General features: G+C 45.4%; 1 protein-coding gene across 1 annotated transcript in view; it reads right to left on the bottom strand.

Moving 5' to 3' along the window:
* Nucleotides 1-26,249, bottom strand: part of LOC111948407 (antigen WC1.1-like) — a 74,222-nt gene that overhangs the window by 31,727 nt on the left and 16,246 nt on the right. The window contains exon 2 of the mRNA XM_023961319.1: nucleotides 17,893-18,198. The gene's annotated coding sequence lies outside the window, so the exon portion shown is untranslated. The remainder of the gene's footprint in view (nucleotides 1-17,892; nucleotides 18,199-26,249) is intronic.

The raw sequence follows: 26,249 nt of genomic DNA, 5'->3' as shown, positions 1-26,249 counted from the left end.
TTACAAAAGGGGTTTATTCAGTCATACCTTTGGTTTGTCTGAAGATTAATAACCCCTCTTGTTAAAGTAAAATATGTCCAACACAAGAGGCCCTCAGCTCTCATCTGCCTGCTTAGCTGTTGGACAGGACAAGTTATTAACCCTTGTGCTATCTTAGATGACCCCACCCTTACATTAACGTGTTATTCCTACCATGACAAAGGTGGATAAAGGTGGAAAAATTTCATGTAATCCATGGACACCAGTGAAGATCACTAATCATTGAAGAAAAAAGGTTCAGAGCACTGTCTAATGGGTCTAGATGACCCATCTCCCAATGTCAAAGTGCCTAGGATAGCACAAGGGTTACAAAAAAAACCAAAAAAAAACAACTTTTTGTGAACGGCAAGCTGTTCCGGGACCCAGAGGTAACACCCTGGCTGTGCTGAAGGCTTTCAGAGGCGCACTGACATCTGCGCCGCCCAGAAGAAACCCGCAAACTTTTTTAAATGAATAGGAAATAATCGGATCATCAATAATCCACACCTCTCAGGAAAACTGTCTTTTCTTTCTCTCACATTCATGTTTCTGTTGTTGTTTCGTTGTTTTTGTTTTTTCTCTTTTCTCTTTTCCTCTCTCTTTTCTCTTGCCCCCCCCCTCCCCTTTCCTCGTATGTGAATCAGGTAAAGGCAACGCAACCAAGGTGAGCTTTTTTTTATGCACGGAACGGGCACGCGCGCATACTAGCGCGCACAAGGGCATGCACACGCGATCCCGCACACACACGTTGATAAACTGCAAAAATCTCCTTTAGGCTCACACAGGACACACGCAACATGCAGCTCACAGCCAGGAAACGTTCTCGGTGCAGCAGACACGCACAGCGGGCACGCGCACATGGACTGGCACACGCACTATTTAGCCTTGCACTCTCCCAGTTAGAGCAGTTATGAACAGTCTTAACATCGTTAGCTGGAATGCTAATGCTCTGGGCCAGAGATTGAAAGTGTTATCTCACCTGAATGATCTGAAAGCAGATATAGCTTTACTGCAGGAGACCCATTTATGTAAATCATCTCACCAACTCCTGTGCTGCTCATGATTTCCAGTCATGTACTCTTCTAGTTATAACTCCAAGCAAAGAGGAGTTGCTGTTTTAATTAATAAAAACGTTACATTTACTCATAAGGATACAGTTACTGACCCAGAAGGTAGATTTGTAATTATTAATATATCCATTCAGAATAACGAGTATTGCATAGCCAGTATCTATGGCCCGAATGTTGACGACTCTTCCTTCTTTCACAGATTCTTCACCTCACTCTCAGTTCACTCTGACTCCACAATCATTATAGGAGGAGACTTCAACCTTGTTTTGGCCCCTGAACTTGACAGACTCAGCACAGCAGCAAACCAGCGTACATGGCGGTCTGCAAGTATTCTAAAGCAGTACATGAATGATCTGGGTCTCTGCGACGCGTGGCGCTCATGTCACCCAAACACTAAGGGGTTCACCTTTTTTTCTCCAGTTCACCATTCACACTCCCGTTTAGACTATTTATTAATCAGTAACTCTCTTTTAAAAAATATTCAAAGCTCCAATATCCATCCAATTATTATCAGTGATCATGCACCAGTCTCTGTAAACATTTTTAGGGAAAAATCCACACCCTCTGGTACAACCTGGAGGTTTAATACGTCTCTGTTAAAGGACCAGGAATTTCTTGAATTCTTTAAAAAAGAGTGGGCAACCTTCTTAGACTTCAACAATACTCCAGACATCCCACCGTGCGTTCTTTGGGAAACAGCAAAGGCAGTCATGAGAGAGAAAATCATTTCTTATTCAATGTAAACCTACCCAGGCTAAATGAGGATCAAATCACAAACTTAGATTCTCCGCTCTCGTTGTCTGAACTTCATGAAGCTCTGTTACTTATGCCCAATGGTAAAACATCAGGGGCCTCATTTATAAACGTTGCGTACGCACAAAAGAAGGCGTACGCTACTCTCTACGCAATAGTTGAGATTTATAAAAAGCAAACTTGACGGGAAAATGTGCGGTCCTTCACGCAAGCTCTGACCCAGGCGTACGCACAAAAACGGGTGAAATGAGAAACGGCGACGCTGTCGGCAGATGGAAGAAACACGTGAAAGTGAAAATGACAATACTGCCTCTCATAAATAACATGAAGACTTCACAAAGCAAGTCTGACAATTAACAGCTACACCAACACCCGTTTGATCGATCAGCAGTGAAACTAACAAAAAAAACAAACGTAAATCACAACAGAAATTCAAATGAACACTTATTTGCAAAAAGAAAAGTGAAATATGTTCTGCAATATTGGCATGTTGTGCAATTCATCCTCATAAATAATATAGTTAAAAGAACGAAATAATGTACAAAACTGATATTCCCGTCAATGTGTCCGTCTGGCGGAGCAGATATAGGTGCGGGCGTGCGGACGGATGGACAGACGCACTAATTGTCCACTGGGGAAAGTTGTTTTCATATTAAAACATTTCTTCATAAGCTATGGAATTATGGTATTCATGCATATGCCTTTAGTTTGTTTTAATTTTGATAAAACAATGTATGGCGTATGTCTCAACCATTCAGAAAGCAACAAGAAATTACATTTGCGCTGAACAATTTCCCATTTCCACGTGGATTATTACCAACATCTGTAGCTTGTCAGATGTAATTAAATGGATGGAAATAAAATGCCCCATCACAATGCGTAATGACGCACAATGGCTGATCTTGCGCTCTTAGAAGATGTGGCAAATGGAAGAATTCAGAGTGAACGCATCTTTAGACAGCAAGAAGACTTGCTGGCAAACGAGGACGAGTGGCTTATGAGCCGGTTCCGACTCCCTCGAGCCGTCCTGTTGGACCTCTGCGGGCTTTTGGGGGGGGTGTCACCCGGTGCATCTGGCGCGTCGGCGTCCCCCTGCGCCTCAGTCACCACTAAGGGATTCCCCAATTCTTGCCGCTTGTCTCTCATCAACCCCCCCCCCCCCCCCCCCCCCCCCCCCCCCGTGGCAGAGACACTCTGGCGATGCAGCGCCAGACGTTTTTTTGCCTCGACTTTGATGTCCGACCATTTCTTTTTTATTTAACCACGGTCCGAGGTCGTGAGGCTACAGCATTAACGGCGTCTGCCGCTCACGTGCCTTTTTGGCATTAGTAATGCCCACACTGTCCCTCCAAACAACACTTTTCTCCTCTTTTCCACCTCGCCAACGATGATTCTACTTCACATTGAGTGAAGTTACGTTTTTTTCATTTCCTCTCTGTGTTTGCCATGGTTTCGCTATCAATGAATATTAATTTGTGGGCGTTTCACAGACTATTTATGGGCAACTATGGGCGTGTCATGAGGCCGCAAAAGCTGCGCAGCATTTAGAATTGGTTGTGATTTATTAAGGGAAAGATGCGTAGGATGTGCGTGCGCACGGTTTTATAAATCCGAATATTTCGGTGCGTACGCACGTCGTATGTTTCATCCGTGCGCCACTTCTGACGCAAATCCTACGCAAAGTTTTTTAAATGAGGCCCCAGGGCCTGACGGCTTTCCTGCTGAGTTTTATAAAGAATTCTGGGAATTCTGCTTGTTAAAAATAGTTAATGATGGGATGAGGGGGAACGTGATGCTGTAGTATCGCGAGACCCAGCGAGACGAGTGTGGTGAGTCGACTTGGCGGCGCGTAAGCATTTGAACAAACATTTTCGATCTTGTTTCATTTTTCCGCCATATTAAAATATTTCCTGCAAACTAACATAACCTGTTAAGAGTATTAAGCTTCTGTCAGCCTGGAGGACCTGGAGAAATTCATTGACGAGTGTTTTAATACCTGCAACATGGTGAAGCCCAGAACCGCCACCACCACCCCCTCCGCCAAGCGTGAACGGCCTGAGGACTCTCCCGGGGCTGTGTCCTCTCCAGGCAGCGGAATGAGCGATATCCTGGATTCGATTCACAAAAAGCTCTCCAGCTTTGATTGCCGCCTCAATTTGCTGGAGATCCTCCATAGAGAATTTCAAGGTCTGCGGGAGTCTCTGGAATTCAGCCAGCAGCAGGTGCGGGAGCTCGCAGCGGAGAACCAGGCCCTCAGAGAGACCGTCAAGATCCTGAACAGTGACACCACTCGTCTCTCCGAGGAGAACCGATCCATCAAGGAAACCCTCCTGGATCTTCAGTCGAGGAGCATGAGGGACAATCTAGTGGTCGCGGGGGTTCCAGAGGAGGCAGGAGAAGACCCCGAGGCCACCGTTAGATCCTTTTTACAGGTCCACCTGAAGCTCCCCAAGGAGGAGGTGCAGAAGATCTCTTTCCACAGGGTTCACCGCCTCGGAGGAAGAAGGTCCGACCACCAGCGCCCGCGTCCTATTGTGGCTAAATTCGAACATTTCAAACAGAAGGAGTTGGTGAAGGGCCGCGGACGGGAACTGAGAGGCACGCATTACAGCGTTAATGACCAGTTCCCGGCAGAAATCCTCCGCAGAAGGAAGATCCTGTTCCCGCTGAGGAGGAAGCATCTTGCTGCTGGTTCGAGAGCGATTGTGGCCGTTGACAAACTTTACGTGGACGGCCGGCTGTTCCGGGACCCGGAGATCACCCCCTGGCTGTGCTGAAGGCTTTCAGATCCGCGCTGAGAACATCTGCGCTGCCCAGAAGAAACCCGCTAAACTTACTTCAATGAACGGAAAACTGGATCATCAATAATCCACACCTCGATCTCAGGAAAACAGTCTTTTTTTTCTTCTTCACCTCAGTCCCACTGATGTTTCTATTGTTGTTTTGTTGCTGTTTTCGTTTTCCCTTCTATCTCTTTTTATCTTTCCTTTACTCTCCCCCACCTCTCCCCCCTCATCATATGTAAATCACCTGGAAGCAACTCATCCTCGGTAAGTATTTAATTATGTACGGAACGGGCGCGCGCACACACAAGCGCACACAGGGGCGTGCACATGCGATCCCGCACACACACGCCGACATACTGCAATCACCTCACACAGGCTCTCATAGGACGCACGCGACACGCAGATCACATAGCCAGAAAACGTTCACGCGCACAGCGCTTCTCAATGCGGGCACGCGCACACGGACTGGTACACAAGCACTACTTAGCTTTACACCTTTTCAGTCAGAGCAGTTATGAACAGTCTTAACATCGTTAGCTGAAATGTGCGTGGACTTGGCTCTGAGCCAAAGAGACTGAAAGTGTTAAATCACCTGGATGGTCTAAAAGCAGATATAGCTCTACTGCAGGAGACCCATTTATCAAATTCTTTGAATCACCTTATGTGCTGCTTACAATTTCCAGTTATATACTCTGCCAGTTACAACTCCAAACAACGAGGAGTTGCTGTTTTAATTAATAAAAATCTTAATTTTACTCATAAGGATACAGTTACTGACCCAGAAGGCAGATTTGTAATCATTAATATATCCATTCAGAATAAGGACTTTTGTATAGCGAGTGTTTATGGCCCTAATGTTGACGACTCTTCCTTCTTTCACAGATTCTTCACCTCACTCTCAGTTCACTCTGACTCCACAATCATTATAGGAGGAGACGTCAACCTGGTTTTGGACCCTGAACTTGACAGACTCAGCACAGCAGCAAACCAGCGTACATGGCGATCTGCAAGTATTCTAAAGCAGTACATGAATGATTTGGGTCTCTGCGACGCGTGGCGCTCATGTCACCCAAACACTAAGGGGTTCACCTTTTTTTCTCCAGTCCACCATTCACACTCGCGTTTAGACTATTTATTAATCAGTAACTCTCTTTTAAAAAATATTCAAAGCTCCAATATCCATCCAATTATTATCAGTGATCATGCACCAGTCTCTGTAAACATTTCTAGGGAAAAATCCACACCCTCTGGTACAACCTGGAGGTTTAATACGTCTCTGTTAAAGGACCAGGAATTTATTGAATTCTTTAAAAAAGAGTGGGCAACCTTCTTAGACTTCAACAATACTCCAGACATCCCACCGTGCTTTTCTTTGGGAAACAGCAAAGGCAGTCATGAGAGGGAAAATCATTTCTTATTCAACGCACAAAAAACGCAAAGAGAAAGCAGATTTATTAGAACTAGAAAATAAAATCAAAACCCTGGAGACTGCTTAAGCTGCTTCTGCACAGGATCACACTCTGGGAGATCAGAAAATTTTAAAGCTGCAGTTAAATTACATCATTAATAAACAAACACAATTTCAAATATAAAGGCTACGACTTGAAAGATTTGAAAACTAATAAATCTAGCAAATTTCTGGCTAATCAGCTTAAAATTAATAGAGAAAAATCATCAATCACCTCTATTACGGACCAAACAGGAGATGTCACTCATGACCCGATCAAAATTAATAACGCATTTGAAAACTTTTATAAAAACCTGTACACACCGCAGATCAATCCGTCAGAGCAAAGTATTGACTCATTTCTTAATAATGTAAACCTACCCAGGCTAAATGAGGATCAAATCACAAACTTAGATTATCCGCTCTCGCCGTCTGAACTTCATGAAGCTCTGTTACTTATGCCCAATGGTAAAGCACCAGGGCCTGACGGCTTTCCTGCTGAGTTTTATAAAGAATTCTGGGAACAACTGGCACCAACATTTTATAAAACGGTCACATCTATCAATGAGAGCCAATCAATGCCACCTAACATGAACTCAGCCAACATAATTCTTCTTCTAAAACCAGACAAAGATCCCACTAGCCCTTCAAGCTATCGCCCTATTTCTCTAATCAATGCAGATGTAAAAATTATCTGCAAAGCACTAGCACAGAGAATAGAAAAAATCACTCCTCACATGATTCACTTCGACCAAACTGGATTCATCAAAGGCAGACACTCGGATGATAATGTCCGTAGACTAGTTAATATAATAGACTTTGCCACCATCAAAAACCAGGAAATGACTATACTATCACTGGATGCTGAAAAAGCCTTTGACAGAGTAAACTGGAAGTTCCTTATTGCTGCCCTCCATAAGTTTGGGTTTGGAGAAGCATTCATCAATTGGATCAAAATATTATATCACAACCCCAATGCATCAGTTAGAACTAACAAACAGACTTCAAACAGGTTTTTTCTTGGAAGAGGAACCAGACAGGGTTGCCCACTCTCTCCTTCTCTTTTTGCTATATTTATTGAGCCTCTAGCTGCAGCAATAAGACAGAATGAGAGCATTATAGGAATAAAAACCAAACACAGCCATCATAAAATTAGTCTCTATGCAGATGACATATTACTGTTTTTAAGGAATTTACATTCTGTAAATGAAACAGCAATGATCATAAATGAATTCTCCTCCATATCAGACTATTCCATTAATTGGTATAAGTCTGTTTTATTACCACTCAACAGGAATATGGAACAAAGACTCACAATTCCAGTTAAAACAGGAAATATCAAATATCTGGGTATATACTTTTCCCCCAAACTATCAGAACTGGTGCAGCTAAACCACACCCCATTACTGAAAAACATACAGGACGATCTAACACGCTGGACCAACCTGCCTCTGTCCCTTATGGGCAAGGTAGCCAGGGTTAAAATGAAAATCTTACCTAAAGTTAATTATCTCTTCTCAATGATTCCCACACAACCGCCATTAAAATGGTTCAAAACATTAGACTCATCCATATCAAGCTTTTTATGGAACAATAAACCTGCAAGAATAAGTCTAAAAACTTTAAAATCTGCAAAAAGCTGTGGAGGATTAGAACTACCTAATTATACAAGTACTTTCTTGCAAATAGATTGCAATACATCTTAAAATGGTTAAAAAATAATCCAGAAACCAACTCATGGTTAGACTTGGAACAGGCGTTATGTGGAAAGATCAACCTGTCACAGCTACCATTTATTAGCCAAACAGTTAGAAAACAGGACTGTTTTCAAAGTATTAATATAAACACGACTTTAACAGCCTGGTGGGAATTTCTCAAAATATCAAAATCATCAAGTCAACCGTGCAAAATGACACCCATCTGTAACAACCCAGACATCCTTATAAACAAAAAAATGATACACTTCCAAGCTTGGCAAGCAGGGGGCATAAAACAACTAGAGCACATAATTATTGATAGAAGATTCATAACTCCCCAGGAACTTCAAGACAAACATGGAATAAATAACTTCTTGGAATATCAGCAACTTAAATCAATTATTACCAAAAAGCTTAAATACAGAGACGATTTAAAGCTACCAGATGTAGTTACCACTCTGGTTAATTTCTCAATGAATAAAACTCTCTCCAAAATATACAAACTTTTATGTAATTTAGATAACAATATTTCCCCTCCAACAACAAAATGGGATGCAGATTTGTGCATCAGCACAGATGAAAGTTTTTGGTCAGAACTTTGTCTAAACACCTTTAAACTGACAAAAAGTCCAAATCTGCAGCTAATCCATTTCAAAACTCTTCACAGAATTTACTACACTGGACAGAGGATGTTCAAGATGGGTCTCAGTAACTCAGACATTTGTCAGCACTGTGACAGTAATCTACCCGACAGCTACATGCACGCACTGTGGTTCTGCACTCCTGTCCAGGCTCTCTGGCAGCAGGTATGTGCCGATCTATCAGTCTGGCTTAAGGTTTCAATCACAGCTTCACCGTCACTTTGTGTGCTTGGTGACATGAGTGCCATCGATATAGAAGAAGGATTAGTATCTATCATTTTCGTAACTCTTTGTATTGCTAAAAAAACTATTTTAATAAATTGTAAAAACAAGAAAAATATAAATATAAGTCAAAACAGAAATCTGCTGCTTGATCATATCATCTTGGAAAAAAATGTCAGCCCAAAGTTCAAGTAACTTTGAAAGAATTCAGTCTCTCTGGTCTCCCATGGCTAACTCCGTGACTTTGGGGGTGGGGGGCCTGGTCGTCGGCGCTCCTTGCCCTTCTGCCGTGGTTCGGGGCCTCCGGTGCCTTGCGGGGGCGGTGGGGGCTCCGTTGGTCGGGGGCCGGGTCCGGTGCCTGGGTGGGGCCCTGCTTGGGTGGGCTGCCCGTCTACACCTGGGTCTGGGATCAGCCCTTCCCTGGCTCTGGGACGGGACGGGACAGCCCTCTTGGGACCCCCGGTCGCTCTGGGGGTCATCCGCTTCGGCTGCGGGGTCTGGGATGTGGACTTTTTTTTTTTCTTTCAGCCAGCAGGTGTTTGATAACATTTGAGTGTGTGGACAGATCCCGCCCTTTTTGTACTACATTTGAACCTTACCGTAATGATAAACAACCAGTAAACCTGTTGCTTTATGCTGCTTCATGGTCTTACCCCCCCCCTCCTATTATCACCCTCTTAACCCCCCCCCCCCCCCCCCTCTCTAACATCCCTCTCTCTTCTTCCCTTCTTTCCTTTTCCGTCCGGTCCAACACTAAAGATTTTCAAACATGATTGAAATTAATAAAGTTTGGCCTCAATTACAAAAGGGGTTTGTTCAGTCATGCCTTTGGTTTGTCTGAAGATTAATAACCCCTCTTGTTAAAGTAAAATATGTCCAACACAAGAAGGCCCTCAGCTCTCATCTGGCTGCCCAGCTGTTGGACAGGACAAGTTAAAAAAATAAAAATAAAAATAAAAAAAAAAGAACCCACCACAGCACGGAAACTGCACTAGTTAGAATCTCTAATGACTTGTTATTGGCCTCAGAAAAGGGAGTACTTTCTATTCTGGTCCTGTTAGACCTCAGTGCAGCCTTTGACACTATCGGCCACGGCATTTTACTCCATAGATTAGAGCAGGACATAGGGATCAGAGGATCTGCTCTCCAGTGGATTAAATCCTATCTGTCCGATAGATATCAGTTCGTTAATGTAAATGGACATTCCTCTCAGTGCACTCGAGTTAACTATGGAGTCCCACAGGGCTCCGTTTTAGGACCGATCCTGTTTACGCTTTATATGCTACCCCTAGGAAACATAATCAGGAAACACAGCATTAATTTTCATTGTTATGCCGACGATACGCAGTTGTATTTATCCATGAAGCCTGACCAGAATGACCAGATAGAGAAACTGAACGCCTGCATCAGTGACATCAAGACCTGGATGACAATTAATTACCTCCTCTTGAACCCAGAAAAAACTGAGGTCATTATACTTGGTCCTAAAAACCTCAGAGATACTCTGTCTGCTCAGATAGTCTCCCTGGATGGCATAAGTATAGCCCCCAATTCCACAGTTAGAAACCTTGGGGTTTTATTTGACCAGGATTTATCATTTAAGGCTCACATATCTCAGGCGTGCAGAACTGCCTTTTTTCACCTGCGGAATATTGCTAAGATCAGAAATACTCTTTCTAAGAGTGATGCTGAAAAACTCATCCATGCATTTGTTACGTCGAGGCTGGATTACTGTAACTCCTTGTTAGCAGTGTGTCCTAATAGTTCCTTAAGAAGTCTCCAGCTTGTTCAGAACGCAGCAGCTAGATTGTTAGCAGGAACTAGCAGAAGAGATCACATAACTCCTGTAGTAGTTTCGCTCCATTGGCTCCCAGTTGATTCTAGAATCAAGTTCAAGATCCTCCTGTTAACCTATAAGGCCTTACATGGAATGGCCCCGTCCTATATTAAGGACCTCATAGTCCCTTACCATCCAATGAGAACACTTCGCTCGCAAAATGCAGGACTGCTTGTGGTTCCTAGAATTAGTAAAAGTACGGTTGGAGGTAGAGCGTTTAGCCACCAAGCCCCTGTCTTATGGAATAAACTCCCAGCTCATGGAAGAGAGGCCGAGTCAGTTTCTACATTCAAAGTTGAACTGAAAACATTCCTATGTGGGCAGGATTATTGTCAGACTAGTTAGTATTCAGAGATTATTTAACTTAATGTTAATATGTTTAAATTAAACTTAATAACAATAACTATTTGTTTTAAAAGGCTGCTAGAAGTTGAAACTGGGGTAACTATGGTACACTGGGGTTCTGCCTTCTTTTCTTTTCTACTTCTACGCTTCCTCTCCTCTATTCTTGATCATAATTTATCATTTAGTTCTCCATGCCTCTGTCTGGTACAGTGCGATTCATGTATTGTCCCTCTTTTCCTCTCCCCTCCTGGGGAGTGGGAGTGCTTCCAGACTCCAGTTGGTTCATCCGTGCTCCTGTTCCTGACCGAGTACCTCGCCTCTGCTCCTGCTCCTACACCTGGCTGTGGTTCCTGTCTCCGGCTCGACTCGCGCCTTTGACTGTCCCCCCAACCACGGCTGGATGAAGCTCGTCTGCTGGACTTTATATATGTAGTTGTAGATTTAGATAAGTTAATTCTTCTCTAAGAGTTCTGGTAAATCGCCTATCCGTCCTGGGGGAGGATCCCTCCTTCATGTGGACACCCCTGAGGTTGCTTCGTTTTTCTGGAATCCGGTTTTTTAGGAGTTTTTCCTTACCGCGAAGGGGGGTCTAAGGGCAGGGATGCCAGTATAGCTTAGTCAGTTTGTCAGTTCATTTTAGTATTTTCCTATTGAACTCTTTGTATTCGTGATCCTTTTGAGTTCATGTTTTACTTCGAAGCCCATCGAGATGACTGTTGTTGTGATTTTGGGCTATACAAATAAAATTGAATTGAATTGAATTGAATTGATGATCAGGTTCTGGACCCGTCTACTCGCCGTGGTGCGCCTGCTGGAACCTCCAGAGTGACACCTGAAGGGGGACATCTACAATAGCAGTGGTTACGCAGAAGCCTCCATGCCGCTGGGACGGACATGTGGGACGCAGGTCGGGCCTCCAAGCCTGCTGGTGTTCTGCGCTGCTTCACCGGGCTTTTACAGAAGAATGGCCCGGTTCTAGAGGGGCTCTCAGTTCTGGAGGATTTACCAGAGATCCAGTTCCTGAAACCTCACAGTTGGAATCTGCTCCTGGAATGTACTGATGAGTTTTCTGGAAGCTTTCAGGATGTTCTGCTGGACATTTGGTGGCGCCGCTCTCCTCTTTCCCCACTATAGTCATATGCCAAAGGGTCACAGTATTATGACAGCATTATTTCAATGACAGGGCGCACAGACATCCATAATCAAACCCTTTTTTTACTCTTAGCACTGAAAGAGAAGTTGGGCCTTCTACTGAGAAGAAAAACCACATAAACAGCTCAATGTCAGAGTCTTGTCTCAGAGCATCAGTAATAAAAGAGAAACTGTCAAACAGTGAACTCCTGCGGCACTTTAGTCATGAGTTTGTTCTCATTTCATCTCTCTTCATTTTCTCCAACAAATAATATATTCTCCAGTATCTTGATGGAACCCTTCTGGCTCTGGGTGACACTAGAAAATCTTGAAGCAATGCGTGTTTCTACGTCCATGGTGGATTTATTCTCTCGTGTGCCAAGAACGGAGCCTTGAGGAGCTCCGGTGGCACATGTGAAGCTCTGCATTTGATGCTGAATCTGATGGTCTGTTTGACTCTGGAAACTGCACAAGCACAAAGACTGAAGAACTTGACCATAAATGGTAAAAACCTCTTCCAGCTGGCTATTGAGGTGGTTTCTCATGTGGTCCATTTGGTTTGGTGTGGTTTTTGCACCGTCAGCAGCCAGAGCTAACCCTTTTGCAGGTAAACTAGCGTGTTTTCATGTTGCTTTCTGTTCACATCCAAGCAGCTGGAAAAAGCTGTTTGGAGGTTCCTTTGTGTTGGAACCAGAGGAACATCTGCAGTTTCAGGGGGAGGCTGAAGCCCCCCCAGAGGCTCAGACGGCGTCTCCTGGATCCATGAAGATCTCTGCTGACGAGGAACTCATGAGCAAGTAAATGTCTTTCAGAAAGGCACAGATTCCACACAATTCTGAGAGAGTCCATCCAAAACTTTATTGACTTTAGAAATATACAGAAATACAGAAATGTGTTATCACTTGAACTGAAATGCAAGAAAATGAAAAGAAAAACATAAAGGATCACCCAGGAACTGTAAATAAACTTTATTTTTACATAAAAATTTTAGATGTATCATTTAATATACAGCTTCCTCCTCTGCAAAATGATTTATAACCTGATGAACCAGATTAAATTAATCTGTTCAGAAGGGATACACACATTTATTTTCTTGTTAGATTTTATGAAAATAAAAACAAAAAGTAAAGAAATGTGTCAACATAAGGTGAAAATACAAACACTTTTCTTCCCGGTAGGATTGTCATAAATACTGTTTTCAGATTAAGACTGTAAATAAATTCATGACTGTTTCAGGATTGAATGTTTGACATTGGAGCCTGAGAAGCAGACTGAATTTTCTGAGTAACAAGCTTGGAATTATCTGATGAACTGATCGAATCGCCTCCAGCAGGAAGTCAAGGAGTCAACGTTTAAAACCCCAACAGACAGGAAGGACTGTCAACGTCTGTGATCAGGTGTTTGCTTTGAATCTCAGATCAATAATCTTTGTTTTAATGCTGCTCAGCTTTGAGCCTGAACTGACATTTAAGGTGTCAGCGCACTGATGACATCATCAACACGTCATGGGCCAAAACTGAGCTCCTGATTGTTTGATGTGGTGCCAAAGTTTGCCAAAGTTTAGACGTTAGGCCTTGTCAAGGTTATTTCTGAAAACTAAAGACTGTATCAAAAAACAGACACCAAGAGCTCAGAACGATTTCCCACCAGGAGATCTGGAAACAGACAACCAACAGCTCTAAGGACGTCTGTCTGACCTCACATCTTTAACCCTTGTGTTATCTTAGATGACCCCACCCTTCCATTGACGTGTTCTCCCTACCATGACAAAGGTGGAAAGATTTCATGTAATCCATAGACACCAGTTAAGATCACAACTCATTGAAGAAAAAAGGTTCAGCGCACTGTTTAGTGGGTCTAGATGACCCAACTCCCAATGTTAAAGTGCCTAGGATAGCACAAGGGTCACCCAATCCAGTGAGCATCTGTCCACACTGATTCTTTTAGGTCACTGTATTTGGAATCAAGGATTCAGACACCCCCAAACAATGATGAACGCCCATTGACTGTAAAAACGAACTGGACTGAGTCAGTGTGATGTCACCCACAGAAAGCAGCTTACTACAGCCTCCAGCAAAATGAAGCCGCCATTTTCCCCAATTCAGACGCCGCCGTCAGTAAACAGTTATTGATCCAAGTCAACGTTTCTATGGGAACCACTCTCACCAAGCTTGTTGGAAGTCTTCACCTCTACCTCTGAAACCTCTGTCAATCAAAGGTTTTAAACGGACTGTTTCAAAGCGGGCACCACATGATTTATTGAGGCATCAACACTAGAGGGGGAGGGGCCACTCAGTCCATTTCTCATATACAGTCAATGCAAACATCTGATATGGTGCACCAAGCAGTGATTAGAGAAGGAATTCAGACGTGATGCTAGTTTCCAACCAGTTGACCTGTAATTTGCATTTTAGCTTAATTATAACGTAAAAACCTTGTAGTCCGTTTAAAACATCAAATGTATTCCTCCTACACCTTTGTGTTTGACTTTCTTTTTCTCCTTTTTCTTTCTAGGATTTATGAACGTGACCCATTAAGCCTGGAGTGAGTTCATCAACAATAAAGCAGGTATCACTCCAAAATAATTTGCTCCAACTTTTAAAGCATGAATCTGGTGGATGAAAGCGCTTTTTACTTCACAGCTTTTGTACAACATCTGCATCCAACGCTCACCTCATTCTCTTTGTAGAAAATTAGGATTACATGAGCAATAATGACAATGACATTTTCTATAAATGAGCTACTTTACTCATTAGTTTAATCTTTAATATTGTTTGGGGTCAAATGTTAATATTGATGTTTATTGAATCTATTGGTAATGTAATGCAGAGTTCTACAGCTGCAGCCTGGACTGTTCATTCTTTCCTTCACACTGCAGTCCTCTCCTCTGTACAGCCTCCAGAACCAGAACCATCAGGAACGTCTCGGTTCCTCTCCTGTTCTCCGTCTGCTTTTCTAAAAGACAACAATTCACCATCACTATAAAATACTTCAGGTCCTGTATTTGCCGTGCAGGTTGTGTGTTCAGTACCGTGGCGTAGAAGCAGGTGACGAGGATCATCGCAATCAAACCCACCGAGACGACAACCCAACGGATCATCAAACCCACCACAGAGACTGAAACAGAGGATTTCTGCTGAGTCATATTGGACATTTGATTCTTCAGGAATTGGAACTTTTTCTTGGAAAAATAATCCTAATGTTTTTATTAATCTCCCAATGGCCTTTGTGCATCTACGGGGACTGAACGTTTCTTATATCAAACAAAACCTGGGTGTCTGGAGTGATCATAGTGTTTGTTAAACGTAATGAAAAAAGGAGAATTTGTTGGTATCTGAACCCACAACTTCCTGTTCACTATCAAAATAAAGTTCTTAGGCCCAGTCAGTCTATTTTCTGAAGGTTTTCATCTTTCCTGACACACTTGGTGCTGATCTGGATCAGTAAATTCTAGAATTACAGAGTGTTGCAGCAAAATGGGACATGATCAGCACTATTGGTACGGGGCAGGGGGGGTTGACGGGTCGGGGTCTCCGCTGAGGCCATCGGCGGTTTCCCCGGCCGGTTGGCTGCCTCGGTCCCGTCGAGGCCTGACCAGAGCTCTTCTAGGGCCGGCGTTTGGGGGTGGGGGCCTGGGCTTGCTCTGGGGGGGGCCAACGCTTTCTGGCTCCTCTCTCTCTGTGTGGGGGGGGTGGTGCTGGGCCTGGGGTGTCGGCGCCTCCGGGGGTGGGGCCCCTGGGCTGGGTGGGCCTGGCCCCCTTGTTGGGGGGGGGCGGGGGATGGCTGTTTGACCACCGGGGGACAGTCTATCAGCTGTCCCCAACTTACCCCCTTCCTCATATAACCTCATAACAGGGTGAGGGGGTGGGGGGCTTAGCCTGCGATGAGCCTTGGGGGGGGGTTTACTAGGCAGTGGCCCCCCTCCTATGGTTGCCGTATGGAGTGGGCCCCCCCTCTTTCGGTTTTATTTGCACCTTAAACATGTAGGGCCCTTGGTAGGGGGGGTGCTTGGACATCACTGCCAGCAAGCAGCAGATGTCCTCCTAGCACCCTACCCGCCAATTTTAACCGCACCTTAGACATTTACGGCCCCTTGGTGGGGAGGGTGAGGGGACGTCACTGTGAGTAATCAGGAGATGTCCCCTTAGTGCCCTACCCGCCAATTTTAACTGCACCCCCCTTAGTACATACACCCCTCCCCCCTCAATATATACATCCCAACATAAACACACACACATGCACACACACACTCTCTCAAACACACATACACGCACACACATTTTGCAAGGAAGGTGGGACCTGGGACCGTCTGTCCCCTGCCTCTTCCCTGGTGGGGGGTACGGGCCCCTTTGCAACGGCGGCCCCGGGGTGCCGGCTTCCTGGGCCTGGCGGTGCTCTCTCCGCGCGGTGGGGGGGTTCACATTACATCTGAGCCGGGGGTGTTCGTGTCCCTGGGGGGTGGGTTCTGGTCCTTGCTCCTGAGTGCTGGGCCCCGCCAAATTTCCAACTGTGGCCGAGCCTGGTCGGGCCATATTTACAACACCCCTTGTGGGCCCTCTTTTTTCCCCGGAGTTCCCCCCTCCTGGGCGGGGGCGGCGGGCCCCTGCCTCGCTCCTCCCTGGACCAACCGTGGGCCGGTCGGATGGCTGCCTGGAGTGCGGAGCGGGTCTCCCTTGGGGGGTCCTGGCTCGTACCTGGGGTTGGGGCGGGGGGATGCCCGGAACTCCTGGGTGGTGGTGGGGTGCTCGTCTGGGAATGTGGGCGTCCTTCTCCGGTGGGGCCCTGCGTTGGGTTCTCCCGGCGCGGCGGGGGGGCTGCTTTCCTTGTTGGGCTGGGGCGGCGCTCTATTTCCCTCCGTGCCTCCCTGCTCCCTGGCTCTGGGGGCCTTGCGGCGGCCCTGCTGGCCCTGGCCTGGGTGGCGGGCTTGGTCGCCCGGGCGGCGGTTGTTCCCTGTCGGTTCCCGTGTGGCGTTGGGGGGATTACGGCTGCCGCTGCTGGTGCGGTGGGGGTCTTGGGGTGGGGATGGCTGGGCACTCTACTTCCTTCTTTTCACGTTCCACCATCCATTTTAGAAGAACATAAACACTCACCTGGGCACAGGTGTTAGCTCACCTTTGCACTAACAGTTTGCATGACTGAATGACTGAAATATTTCACATTAGTTGGATTTAAGGCATAAGTATGCGTGTGAACACTATCTGTTTTGTGTACATGTCGACAGGTGGACATTTTTGCAACTAACAGGTGTGTTTATAACGTTTGAGTGTGTGTGTGGACAGGCTCCGCCCTTTTTGTACTACATTTGAACCTTACCGTAATGATTAACAACCAGTAAACTTGTTGCTTTATGCTGCTTCATGGTCTTACCCCCCTTCCCCTCCTATTATCACCCCCTACCCCCCCTCTCTCTAACGTCCCTCTCTCTTCTTCCCCTCTTTCCTTTTCCGTCCGGTCCAACACCAAAGATAATAAATTAATAAAGTTTGGCCTCAATTACAAAAGGGGTTTATTCAGGCATACCTTAGGTTTGTCTGAAGATTAATAACCCCTCTTGTTAAAGTAAAATATGTCCAACCCAAGAGGCCCTCAGCTCTCATCTGACTGCCCAGTTGTTGGACAGGACAAGTTAAAAAAAAAAAAAAAAAAAAAAAAAACACGCGACCTTTGAACTCACGTTGAAACCAGCTGAAACTTTGACCAATCAGAGACTTGGATTTGGTAATGACCAGTGAGTGAATATGGGTCACATTCCCGGTGCAAACAGAGCTTGAGATGACTGTCAATCAAACTTTTACTGATTGATGTACCTGCACAGGTGTTCTAGACATTTCTATAGTGGCGTAAATGTCACTAAAAGTTCCGTCTGTGCTTATTGATCCATCAGCTCCCAGTGAGATTGAACATGTTACAGAAACACGCCTACATTCACTAACTGGCAGCTGTACCTGAGCAGGTGAGTCCAACAGCTTTGTCAGGTGGACAGGCTTTTGTTTTCCTCCATGAGCTTCCACAGTCCAGAAGAACAGACTCATGACCTTCACAGAGAAACTCTCTGCTCAATATGGGAGCTTCTGCTTCTCCATAGAGCGCCCCCTGGAGGACTGAAGGAGCCCCACAGCCCAGATCCCTACAGACCACCTCTGCATCCAGCAGGTCAAAGTCATCTTCACACACGGAGGACCACCAGTTGTTGGACTTCACCTCCAGCCTGCCTGAACACCGACTGGATCCGTTCTCCAGCCTGACAGAGTCTGTGGATCCAGAAGAGAAGACCAAGTTTATAACGGTTCACAATGAGGAATATTTCAATTCTCTGGACTAAAACATCTCAGGTTACTAAAAAAACGACTTAAGATCGACTCAATGACGCATCACAAACTGACAGTGAGACGTACATACAGTCGGCATCAGAAGGTTTGTTACCTGAGCAGGTGATTTCCATCGTTTGTCTGCCCATATCATGTTCATGCAAACATTCCTCAGTATTTTGTAGAAATTCATCAAAGCAGGAAGAAATCATCCGGAAAACTGGCTTCGCTTTTGGAAGTTTTTTAGTTGTCGATGAAATATAGGATCCACACTTCAGGTTCTTGCACACAGATGCTGATATGTGTGGTAATAAAAAAAATTGCCGAGAAAGAACTGCCCTCCATTCTCTTCCGATTTTCAGCTGGAGTTCACCAGAACAACGACTCGATCCCATCAGTCTCACAGTATCAGGATCTGAAAGAAGCCAAGAAATCAAAGATTGTTTGAGAAACATGGAAACAAAACCAGGTCAAGATCTGACCTTCAATCTGTAGCAAATGCTGTCTTGCTAGCACACAAGGAAGTGCAAAAACTGCTGCTTTGTCAAAGTGGGAGGAGCTTCCCTCCACCCGTCCACTTCCCTAAAGCTCCGTTCACATCAGCCTCAGTAACGCGTTTAAGCAGCCACTTCCAATGAAAAGTCAATGTAAACGTGCATTTAGGGCTTCTGGTTCAAAACTCTCACTTTCAAGCTTAGCTATGCAAGTTTCTATGACCGTTTTTAGGCTCCATGAACAAAACGCGTGACCTTTGAACTCACGTTGAAACCAGCTGAAACTTTGACCAATCAGAGACTTGGATTTGGTAATGACCAGTGAGTGAATATGGGTCACATGCCCGGTGCAAACAGAGCTTCAGATGACTGTCAATCAAACTTTTACTGATTGATGTTGTCATGGCTAGCAGGCTGTGGCAGACCCAGATCCTGGAACCCGGAAGGATACTCGGCAGACAGAATGGTAAGTATAAAGAGATTTAATTCTGGGAAACAGAATTTGCAGTGCAGAATACGTAGGAGATGGTTGGAGGTTCTTGAGGGCAAACACCGTGGTCCAGAGGGAAGCCAGAGGGACGCCGAGACAGGAAGCAGCGAGAGGTGAGTGCGGCCTTAGAGTTCCAGACGAGGGCAGTATCCTGAGCAGTAGACAAAGCAAGGGGTTAGTCAAGGAAGCGAGAACCAGAGCGAGACTATACATGAGGTGGCCAGTGAAGCACCGTGGAGTACAACAAACTAGCGTCGAGTACAGGTCCTGGTTCTCCTTAAGAGCCTGGGTCCTGATCAGGCTGACGAGGCGCAGCCGTTGTCAGCAGGTGGACTTGATGAAGAGGGCCCGGCCGGGGGCACCGTGACAGTACCCCCCCTCCAACGACCGCCTCCAGGCGGAACAGGGCGGCGATCGGGATGGGCCCGGAAGAAGTCCTCGATGAGGGAGGGGTCCAAGACGAAAGAGCGCGGAATCCACGACCGCTCCTCCGTGCAATAACCCTCACAGTCCACCAGGTACTGGTATCCACGACCCCGGCGCCGAACATCCAAGACTCGGCTGGCGGTGTGGGCAAAGGGGGCTTTGGTGGACAGGTTTGATTTGGGAAACATGGAATGACTGATGGATCTTGAGTGCGGCAGGTAATTTCAGACGGACACAGGTGGGATTGATAATGCGCTCAATGGGAAAGGGGCCAATGAAACGCGGTGCCAATTTCCGGGACGTGGCCTGGAGTGGGATGTTCCTAGAGGACAGCCACACTTGCTGTCCTGGCACATAGTTAGGGCTGGCAGTACGGTGCCGGTTAGCGATCTGGCGGTTACCTTCTGTAGTCCGGAGGAGGGCGGCCCTGGCTTGGCGCCAAACGTCCTGACAGCGCTGCAGGTGTAGTTGGACAGATGGTACCGCCAGATCGAGCTCCTGTGAGGGGAACAGAGGAGGAGAGTAGCCCAACGAGGCCTCAAAAGGAGACATTCCTGTAGCCGAGGATGGGTGGTTATTGTGTGCATACTCCACCCAGACAAGATAGTACGACCAGTCCTCAGGGTTTTGCGCCGCCAAACAGCGGAGGGCAGCCTCCAACTCCTGATTAGCCCTCTCTGCCTGGCCATTGGATTGCGGGTGGTATCCAGATGTGAGACTGGTGGAGGCTCCGAGGGCGGAGCAGAAAGCCGTCCAAACCTGCGAGGTGAAGTGTGGACCGCGGTCAGACACAATATCGGAGGGGATGCCGTGATGACGGAAGACATGGTTCACGAGGATGTTGGTAGTTTCAGTGGCAGAAGGGAGTTGCTCTAAGGGGATAAACTGAGCAGCTTTGGAGAATCGGTCAATAACAGTGAGTATAACCGTAAACCCCGTGAGAAGGAGGAAGGCCTGTGACGAAATCCATAGCGATGTGGGACCAGGGTCGATGAGGCGTAGGCAGAGGCTGGAGATGACCGGCCGGAGGCGAGTTGGAGGACTTAGCCCTGGCGCAGGTGGTACAGGCGGCGATGTATTGACGTACATCCGCGTCCATGGAGGGCCAGTAGAACCGGCGTCTGAGGAGTGTGAGAGTCCGACGAACACCACCATGGCAGGCGATCCTGGAGCAGTGACCCCAGGTGATGACATCGGACCTGAGTCTGTCAGGAACAAACAGAGTGCCGGGGGGACAGGCAACAGTCAGGTTTCTCACCTTGGACCTGTAGTAGTTGGTTTTCTACGTCCCAAGTGAGGTTGCCCACAAAGAAGGAGTCCGGAATAATGGGGAGAGTGGTGTTGTCGTCCGAGGTGCAATATTGGCGGGACAAGGCGTCTGGTTTGCCGTTCTTACTGCCCGGGCGGTAGGTGATGGTGAACTTAAACCTGTCAAAAAACAGACACCAGCGTGCTTGTCTGGAGTTTAGCCTTTTAGCTGCACGCAGATAAGCCAAGTTTTTATGGTCAGTCCATACAATAAACGGTGGTTCAGCCCCCTCCAACCAATGTCTCCATTCCTCGAGAGAAAGCTTGATGGCTGATAACTCACGGTTGCTGACGTCGTAATTCTGCTCTGTAGGATTAAGCTTCCTTGAAAAGAAGGCGCATGGCTTGTGTTTGCCTGAGGTGGAGTCTCGCTGACTCAATCTCAAACTCAAACTTTATTTATTTATATAGCGCCTTTCATTTTGGTTAAAAACACAAAGCGCTTAACATAAAAACAGATAAAACAGTCATAAAAAGTGAAAGTTATTAAAAACAGAAAACAAAGGACAATCACACAAAGAAGGTACCCCTCCCTCACCACCCCCCGCCCCCATCCCCACCCACCCAGTTACCCCAGTAGAACCGTGAACAGAAAAAGAACTGAAGTTGAAGAAGGTCTGGCTTGGTACTGCTGCGAGGAAACGATATCATGGGGATCCATTCATTCCAAGGCCCAGCCGGACCACAGGGGCCATTACCGCAGCGCCCGCCCAACACAGGGCAGCCCAGGGCCCCATCCATGGCTATTAGACCACAGAGTGGGACCCCAGCCCGCCCAACCAGAATGGGCACCACAGCAACGGCATGCCCTACAGGTCAAGCTGGTGGTGCCCAAGAACGATGGATCCCCCAGAGGAAACACTGGAGTAAAAAAAAAAAACATCAGAATAAAAAATAAAAATGATCATAGAATAACAACAATAAAAATAGAAAAAGATAAAAAATAAAATAAGATATAAGAATGTTAGTAATTAAAAAATAAAAAAAATAAAAACGTCAGTGATTAAAACATAACCTAAGAATCATTGGTAAAATAACAATAAAAAGAATTGCATATTAGAAACAAAGATAATAATAGTCCTTACAAGAAAATAAATAATTAAATATGTAAATAAATACCTCAATTAATAAATAGATGAATAATAAAAGACATAAGGAATGATCAAAGTCATATAAAAGCCAGACTAAAAAGGTGGGTCTTGAGCCTCTTCTTAAAAACCTCTGCAGTCTCTGCGGCCCTGAGGTTCTCCGGCAGGCTGTTCCACAGGCGAGGACCATAATGGCAGAATGAAGCCTCACCATGTGTCTTGGTCCTTACCTTAGGGACAACTAAGAGGCCAGTGCCAGAGGACCTCAGGGTCCGCGAGGGTTCGTATTTTAAAATAATATCATTTAAATAAGAGGGCCCAAGACCATAAAAACATTTATAAACCATTAAAAGAACTTTAAAATCAATCCTGAAACGCACAGGGAGCCAATGCAGCGATTTTAAAACCGGTGTAATGTGTTCCCGCCCCCTGGTCCTCGTCAGAACTCGTGCCGCTGAGTTCTGTAGAAGTTGTAGATTTGAGATCGACTTTTGGGGTAAACCAGAGAGCAGGGCATTACAGTAATCTAAACGACTAAAAATAAAAGCATGCATTAGCACCTCTGTGCTGGCAAGAGAGAGGAACGGGCGGACTCTGGCAATGTTTTTGAGATGATAAAATCCTATTTTCACAATGTTTCTGATGTGAGGAGTAAAATTCAGCTCAGAGTCAAAAAGAACGCCCAGGTTTCTCACACACTGAGAAGATTTAAAATTCCTAAGTTTGGGTAAAATCATCTGCTGGGACAGCACGGCCCCCACTCCGGAGTCCGAGGCGTCGACTTCCACTGTAAACTGTTTGTGGATGTCAGGTTGGATCAGAATGGGTGCCGAGGTGAACAGTTCTTTGAGTCGCTTGAAACCGGAGTCTGCGGCAGTGTTCCAAACATATGGGATCTTGACAGAAGTGAGTCGAGTGAGGGGGGCTGCGATTTGGCTGTAATTGCGTATGAAACGCCGATAAAAATTTGAGAACCCGAGAAACTGCTGCAGTTTCTTGCCAGTTTTGGGGATACTCCACTCGGAGACTGCTTGGATCTTGGATGGGTCTGGTTTGATTTTACCGGCCTCGAGAATATACCCCAAGAAAGAAACCGAATTAGCGTGAAATTCACATTTTTCGGCTTTCACAAACAACTGATTTTCTAATAGCCGCTCGAGAACCAGCCTGACGTGGTGGCGATGTTCCGTGGGGTTGTTGGAGTAGACTAGATTGTCATCTAAATAGATGAATATAAAACGGTTGAGATAGTCGCGAAGGACGTCATTTACCAGACGCTGAAAAATGGCGGGGGCGTTGGTGAGACCAAATGGCATGACTAAATACTCGAAGTGTCCAAGAGGGGTGTTGAAGGCAGTTTTCCATTCGTCCCCCTCCCGGACCCTAACCAGATGGTAGGCATTACGGAGATCTAATTTGGAAAAGATGTTAGCACCCTGAACGGAATCAAAGATTTGATTTTTTTTTATTTGAAATGGTTTATTTCAAGCAATCAAATAGAAATAATACACAAAAACAATATAAACATCAGTTATACATTCATACAGTAACTAATCAAACTTAGGATAATTAGACATAATTAATAAATAGTGCTTGAAAGGGAGTGGAAGGAAGCGAACTTATATAATCCCACCCCGTTATACTATAACCATTTTATTACATGATTTATCAATATCCGGTTCCTAGGTTTTATCAGACAGAATTAACAATCATAAGGTATCAATAAAGCACATGCCAAAGATGAATTACTTAAGTACTACGTCAAAAATAACTATTTTAGAAATCAACATGGCAAATGCAGCATCTGAAATATATGCAAATTATGTTACTTTTAAAAGTCATTCATATGCTTTAAAACATAATACTATATCAGTAAAATAGACACAACACTGTTTCAGGAATTTTCATAGCAAAATTTCATCAAGTATCAAAAGTTAAAAACATGTGCAAAGTTATGCTACATTAGGAAAGATTTTTGAATCAATTTATCAATTTTAGGAGCTAGTGAAGTAATATCATCAAAAGTCAATCAATTTAATTAATCATTTGATTAATCATTTGTTTTACTCTTTTTATATATTTTTTTTTGTATTTTTATTTTATTTTTTTATATAATAAATGCTGTAGGGAAAAAATAAAAAGGGTCCATAAACTGTCGAATTGTCCAAGGTTGGCATTTCTTCTTTTACTGATAACAGCCGATTCTCTTGGTTTAAACAGTTAATAGTTTTCTTCCATGTTATGTCTGCAGACATTAGATTCAGGTCCATATCCTTCTTCAGCTGATATCAGCTGCGGTGAAAGTTGAGGTCAAGTTGTCTGCAGGTCAGAACTCTGCTGTTATTCAGGTTACATCAGACATACAGAGAAAGTGATGATTCCAGGTGTCATATTTCTTGAAATTATTTGGCTCTTTGATTTATTACTCCACGTTGTTTCAGACAACCGCAATCAAGCACTTCTCAAAGTCCTTCATGGTGTTCACGACCAGAACCTTGGCCCGGTCCTCTGGACCGAGTGGTTTGACGTAAATCCTGCAGCCTTTAACCCAAGTGTTCTCAATCTACTTACGCTTCCTGAGAAGCCGTGCATGTTTTGAGATTTCAGCATTCCTTCTGGTCAGATGGTCGTTCAGATAAACAGCAGATCCTCTGAGATTTTTGCGTTGATTCATCAGAGCTAGCTTGTGTTTGAGATTCACAAACCTGATGAGGATTGCTGGTTTATCCGTCTCCTTTCTCCTGGGGAGCAGGTGGCAGGTCTCGATGGTATTGAGATCCAGGGAAATCCCTTTAGATGTGAGAAATGAATGTATTTGCTGTTCCAGCGACGCTGCACCGATCTCCGTATTAGAACTGCTAGCTACGCTAGCGCTAGCATTAGCAGTGCTAGCTCCAGCTGCATTCAGCTTCGCTCGAGGCTTGATTGGTACTCCAGTGAAAATGACATTATTCATCCTTACTTGCTGTTCCACATCGTCCAGTCTTTTCTCCAGAATCTCGACCCGGTTTTCTCGCTGCTCGTTTTGAGCCCGAAATCTTCGGAACTCTTCCATCATCTCCCAGAGTGGTGTTAGCTTAGCCGACACTTGATCCATAAAACTTTTCAGCGTTTCTTGAATAATGTCAAGAGACTTTTTGAGATCTTCATATTCCTGGGGTTTCTTCGGGGGCATGGTCAGCTCTCTTTTTTGGAGAAAAATCAACTTTTTAAGTAATTTGAAGATAGTTGTATTCGCAGAGAGGCACGCCACGCGTCCTGCTGTATAACCCGGAACCGGGTTAAAGACGGAAAAGACGGAATTAAGGAGAGGTAACATGAGGATGGCGGCGGCACGCGTGGGTGCAGCGGCTCTCAGCTCTCCAGCATGGCTTTTTGTTCTATTGTTTGTATTTTATTTACTTTTGGATTTTTGCTACGCCGATCTTAAATACCACCGCCAGTACCTGATAGACCTTGGGCTGAGACAAACCCAGTCGGTAACAAAGAACTTTCAGCAGCCCCACAACATCCCAAAGGAAATTGCGAGGCTACCGGGGTTTCCGTGGATGGTAAGCCCACCCGGCAAGCGACGAAGGCGGAGGAGAGAGAGGAAGCAGAAGCGAGGCTGCCGGGCTGGCCCTGAGGCTAAGCTACGTAAACAACCGCTCAGACCCGCAATTCCAAGCCTCCTCCTCTCAAATGCGAGGTCCATCATCAACAAGATGGATGAACTGGAACTACTAACAGCCAAAAACAGCTTCACAAGGAACTGCAGTCTGATTATCATCACCGAATCATGGCTACAACCGCGTATCCCCGACGCCGCGATTGAGCTAGCGGGACGCACGCTACATCGTCAGGACAGAGATCACAGCTCCGGTAAGAGCAGAGGAGGGGGGCTTTGTGTTTATGTGCACAACGAGTGGTGTAGCATCAGCAGGATCACCGAAAGACACTGCTCCCCGGACTTGGAGGCTGTAGCCATCTTATGCAGGCCCTTCTATCTCCCGAGGGAATTCACAGTTGTTCTGGTGCTAGCTGTTTACATACCACCAGATGCTAACACTAGCACGGCTCTCAACCTCCTGCTAACTATCATCAACAAGCAACAGCTCGCCCACCCTGATGGACTCTTGATTATTGCTGGGGATATCAACCAAGCACGTCTTAAAACTGTGCTCCCCAAATTCACACAGTATGTGAAGT

The sequence above is a fragment of the Oryzias latipes genome, chromosome 13 (genome assembly GCF_002234675.1).
Source record: "Oryzias latipes chromosome 13, ASM223467v1".
NCBI classification, from domain to species: domain Eukaryota; kingdom Metazoa; phylum Chordata; class Actinopteri; order Beloniformes; family Adrianichthyidae; genus Oryzias; species Oryzias latipes.
Note: the sequence above shows the minus strand (reverse complement) of the source record. Positions and strands in the feature narration are given on the sequence as shown.